The sequence below is a fragment of the Acomys minous genome (genome assembly GCF_964271855.1).
Source record: "Acomys minous genome assembly, chromosome: 8".
NCBI classification, from domain to species: Eukaryota; Metazoa; Chordata; class Mammalia; order Rodentia; family Muridae; genus Acomys; species Acomys minous.
The window spans coordinates 84139327-84145326 of record NC_140489.1 but is presented as its reverse complement, the minus strand read 5'-3'; positions in this window follow the sequence as shown (position 1 = coordinate 84145326).

Below are 6000 nucleotides of genomic sequence, written 5' to 3'. Positions count from 1 at the left end.
CAATGGGCTGGGCCCTCGCCATCAATCACTAATTAAGAAAATGCCTTACAAGGTTGCCTACGACCTGATCTTATGGAGGCATTTCCTCCATTGAGGTTCCTTCCTCTCAGGTGTCTTTAGCTTGTGTCAAGTTGACATAAAACTACCCAACAGAGACCTGAAAGACCCCTACACCCAGTATTTCCATAGTGTCCAACTGCTGGACAGAGAGTAAGCTCAGCAAGTTTCTTTAGGTTATCTTTACAAACAGGTCCTGCAAGCACACTGAGTCTTCTCCTCCCAGAATGAATTATATGAAAATCATCATGCCTACCATCCCCGGGTGACAAGGCCAGAGGGATTATGTTTCAAATGTTATACTTTTACAAACCATTTACACAGTAAGCATACCCTTTTAAAAATGTTTTAATTTCAGAAAAAAAAAAAAGATTCCGTTACTTGAAAAGAATATCCTCTTTGTCGCTTTCAGCTCCTCCTTTGGGTTCACTAACTCAGCTGTGTGGTTTGTAAGGTCTTCAAAACCTTTTATACTTGACTGACTTTCAATGGGTCCTAAATACAAAGACTTTTTGGTGGGGTTTCCATGGATACAGAACAAAGCTTCCCTCCATTCTTAGGGTAACAGGCAGAGCCATGGGTTGCTCCTGCACTGAAAATGAGAGAGAAAAGACAAGAGTAGCTCTGCTTGCTCCCATATGGCAACCTCTGGCCACAGGTGCCTAGTAAGTTTTAGTGCTTCCATCTTTTCTCAGTGGCTGCACTGAAAGGAGAGGAGGGGAGAGAAGTGGGAAAGAGGGAGGTGCACTTACCTTGTCCCGACTCAGGCAGAGACTGTGCCAGCTGAGTGGTGTGTGTGAGAAGCAGTTCACAGCCAGGGCCCCCTCACTGCCAGGAACTGATCCTACCATGACCTGAACTGTTCACCCTCCCCTGGAAAGCCAGGATGCAGTGATTCTCAAACACTATGGAGCTAGACAAGTCACATTATCCCTACTGACGTTGCAAGTTGTGCCCTACTCTGAGTTCCTCCATAACATGGAAAACAGTGGTTTTTCAGGCTGTGCCTTGCTCTGAGAAAAGCAGGGCTCTTTCTCTTTGTTTGGACAGAGGGGGATGGTTGCAGCCTGAATAGGACCACAGATACCAGCACAGGCCACATGGAACAGAAAAATGGCTCACTCCTGGGAGAAGAAAGAGTGCTGCCCTATAAACAGATCTGGAAAACTGAGACTGTAGGAGCACACGGGCTATTAAAATTATCTTAGGAAACTAGGACCGATAACTTATCCAGCACACCAGACTTTGGGAACGGTGCCACTCCCTAGTCTAGACCCCATAAAGTAATAGACACTTAGTATTGTGAAGGCAATGGCCCCACATCAACCTATCATCTGACATTAGGTGATGTGCCAAGGGCTGGTGGACAGGGGACTCCTGTCTGTCCCTGGGGCTTCAGCTTGGCTTGGTCACTGGCTATTGACACAGCCTATTTCTGAATGTCCACCTACTTGCCCATCTGGACCTGAACCTACTGTTCCTTGATATACACTTGGTTCAATCCATTTGTTCTCTATCGTTGCCTCCATCTTCCCTCTGAGAATGGAGCTTATCAACACGCATTCTGTAAACATCTCTACTAATCCACTTCTGAAATCCTGTGAACTCCAGGGTAGGTCTACTTTTATTCATGTAAACCACACATATGCAGATAAGTGTGCTGTATGATATGTGATGTTAGTGTTAGTATTAGTAATTTAGATCTGAATAAAAAGCCAGAGGTGGTAGTTCATGCCTTTAGCTCAAGCACATGGGAAGCAGAGGCATGTAGATCCCTGTGATCTTAAGGCTAGCCTCATCTACATAGTAGGTTCTAGGTATAGTAAAAACAAAAATAAAAACAAGACTGAAATAAAAGGACCTCCACTTTCCTTGGCCAGATCCCAAAAGTAGAAGAAATTACCTGGTACATTGTAGACACTGAAAGGGTTGAAACTTGATAATTTTTTACATAATAAATTCTGGCATATATCTATTTGTCAATGTTTGTGGCTTAGCATGGCCACAGGAACTTATTTTTTCACTTAAGCCTTCTGGTCCCAAAACATGTCTGCACTTGAGTGTGTTTCATCCTACAAATAGGCCTTCTGCATAGACCAGGGGTTCTGACTCCCCAATACCAGCCTAAGCCTGACACACAGCAAGCATTTCATGGCAATAGTGCAAACAAACCACATGAAAAATGTGCATTTGGTGTGGATGAGAAACTAGTGGGGTTTTTTTTTAATAAAGCAAACTATGTGTTAGATCATTTAAATCAAACTCAAGAGTGAGAGCTGTTTTGTCAGAACACACATCCGTGGCGAGAGTGCCATCCTCACAGCTGCTTTCCTAAACCAGTATTTTGGGGGCTCAAGACTCAACAGGTAGGTGTTCAAAGGAGTCCACACTCACACATGTGCAGAGTTCGTGGGTCAGGGAAATTAAAGCTCAACTGTGTGTGAGTCAGAAAAGGCAATGAAAGGTACCATCAGTGAACTACAGAATGTTTCCTCTGCTGAATGCTGGGGTAGAACTGACAGGAGCACAGCTCATCGTGTGGAAGCAACTGAGAAAAACACATCAAAGAGAAAGACAACAACACCAAACATAGCTGGGACTTGGGGAAGAGAATCAGCTTGTTTTCCTATCGCACCATATTGGATGGCAGAGGAGAGTGACGTCATTATTTTATTATTTATAACTGCTGGGACTTAGCCATATGAGACTTGGCGGAGCTATCCGGATGACAGGCCACTTATTTTATGCTTCTATCATTAGTCACTCCTGCAGCCAAACACCAAAGCTATGGGAAGGCAGAATCCAAGCCCACAGCTGCTGTGAGCATGGAAAACTTCCTGCTAGATGTTACATTTCATGTGCACCAAACACTCACATCATAGTGTGAAAGCGGGCAAGAGCACTGGACATCTTCTGGTTCTACCCCTCATGCTCCAGATGGCAAGAGGGCTGCTGATAGGGGGGGCTATAAGCCTCTGATCCTGTACCCATCACCCCCGGCCCAGTGCATGACTTCAGGGAAGTAATCTAAATGCTTCTGATGGGTTTCCTCATTTAAGTTTCTCTGTCCTCACCCTCACCCTGCTCCTCACTATCACAAACCCAGCCTGTAATGATTGATCCAGTATTCATTTGACTGAATCTGGGACCAACTAAGGGCACACACATACAGATCTGTGGGGATATTTCTTGGAAGAATTAACTGAAATGGAAAGTCCCTCCTCTAGACTAGGTGAACCTTCTGTCCGTGACCCACATAAAAAGAGATCTGAGGAACAGAAATGGTGCTTTTGCCTACCAGCCTTTGCTCCTTGCTTGTGAATGGAGTGTATCTACTCTGTGGCAGCTGCTAATGGTGATATCAGATATCCATCCTTTGCTGGTATCAGAATTCACCTGCTTCAGCCTTCCACTATGGTCTGCAGCTCCCTCCAGGTTTCCTCCAAAGCTTTAAGCACCAAACTGGAACTGCTGAAGCATGCAGCTAGGTAGAGTGAACAGCTACTGTGCTCCCAGCCTTTCTAGCAAACAGATAACCGTTGTTGGACTACCCAGCAAAACGTGTGTACCCCAATCAAATCCAACCCCTTTGTAATCTATACTTATCCTGTAAGTTCTTCTCCCCCCTGCAGAATCCTGACTAGTACAGGGACCCTTCTGAATGTATGGTAAGACACAAGCACTGTGTTGCCTGCTCTGCAAACTGTACATCCTCAGAAGATGGGATGAGCCATTCAGCTCCACCTAAGTTTGGAACATGGGCTGGATGCTGAAACATGCCACAACTTGAGTTCACAGAGGGCTAACTAGCAAGCCTGCTACGCAACCACTGACCACATGGCTCCATAAGTAAAGTGAATCGTGCTGTTGCTGTAAAATATATAGCATATTTGAAGGTCTAGTACAGAGCGGAGCAGAGGGGAATCACCTATATTTTTATTCTGCCTGCACATCCAAGTAATATTTTGGCCTGTGCAGTTTAAGAAAGTATATTATTAAAACTGATCTACCTGTTTCATTCTTATCATGATTGCTGGACATTGGAATGCATGTTGCCCACTCAGACTCTCTTCCTTTTGGACATTGATTTGTTAATGTTCCCAATCTTAAAATCTTGGTCATCATCTCATGTTACTCTTGGGAAGTCATGGAATCCTTAGGAGGTGTGACCAAAAATGAGAACCATGCAGTGTGTTCTTAGGGGGGCATTGTTACCCCTAAGCCTTCCTTCCTCTCTGTATCCTGAGATGTGTGACTACACTCCCACGCATTCTCCCATAATGCACCATGATGCCACAGGATCAAAGAAATAGAATCAAACCACACACTGAATACTCTGAAACTGTGAGCCATAATAACTTTCCCCCTTTCAGTGGCTTAGCTCAGGTGTCTTATTGCTGCTGCAGCAGGTGACCAGCACACTTACCCCACCTCCCAGCCATGCTCCTTCTCCTCTCAGCCCCACAGGACAAGAAAAGTCAAGAAGAGTGCATGACTGTCAACAGCCAAAGCTGTACTGATGCATTGTGGGTGGAGTCTTACCCAGTACTGAGACCCCTCTATTACATAAGACCCTCAGTGGATTTTAGGAAGTTGAAGGCAATGGGGGAAAAGAGAAGGAGGGGGGAATGGTGAGCATATCTAATGGGCATACTTACCCACCTGTGTGCCTGTCAGAGCGTGAACTGCCGCCTAGACCTTTCCCCATGAGAATGGCATGGTGGATGCTGAGCTGCTTAGACTTGGTTTGCTCTTCTCTTTGTCTTTCTTGCCTGACATTTCTAAACATCATAATGGTGAGGAGGGAGAGAGAGGAGAGAGAGAGAGAGAGAGAGAGAGAGAGAGAGAGACAGAGAGACAGAGAGACAGAGAGACAGAGACAGAGAGACAGAGAGAGACAGAGAGAGAGAGAGATGTATGGTATGTGGACTGTGTGTAGTGTGTGTGTATATGTGTGTGGTGTGGAGGTGTGTATGTGTATGTGGGATGTGTGTGTAGTATGTGTATGTGTGGTGTGTGTGTATGGTATATATTTATGTGTGGTGTGTGTGTGGTATGCGTGCATGTGCATATGTGTGTGGTGAGGTATGTGTGCGTATGTGCATATGTGTATATGTGATATTTGTGTATGTGTGCATGGTATATTGTGACATGTGATGTTTATGGTGTCTATGCTATGTATGTATATGTGTATATTTGGTGTGTGTGGTGTGTGTATGTATCTGTGTTGTGTGTATGGTATGTGTGCTGTATATGTGTGTTTGCTGTGTATGGTATGCATGTATGTGGTGCAGGGTGTGTATGCATGTGGTATGTGTAGTGTGTATGTAGTGTATGTGTGTATGTGTGTGGCTTATGAGGTGTGTGTGTATGTGAGATATGTGCATGTGTGGGATGTAGTGTGTGTATATATGTATGTATGTGTGTGGTGTGTGTGTATGTGTGATATGTGTATGTGTGTAGTGTTTCAGAATATGAGCAATAGCAACTATAAGTTTAATACATCACTGGATGGATACTGTTTAATTTTTGCCTGCAGCCATGTGCTACAGCGTTAGTGGAAATCTTAAGTGACACATGCTTGAGCAACTCAGTGTCAGAGTTATCAATATTTAAATCAGCCAAGTGCAGTCATAATTCCAAATTCTACCTAGGAACCTACTAGAAGTTATTCTCCTGTGTTTTTCCTAAGGTGTCATCCTGTCTCTCCAGAACCATACAACCGGCACTGACGAGACAAATGTCAACCAAACTCAGGGTCAGGAAGCTTTTTCCTTCCCACATTGCCTTGATTGTCCTTGTCTGTCTATCCTGTCTCAATTTGGCATGACAATCTTGTCCACTCCCAACAAAAAGAAATTGCTTTTCAAGGAAAATTCTATCATATTCTATAAAAGATTAAGTTAGAATATACAAGTGTATGCTTGCAAAATGTCAGTTTCT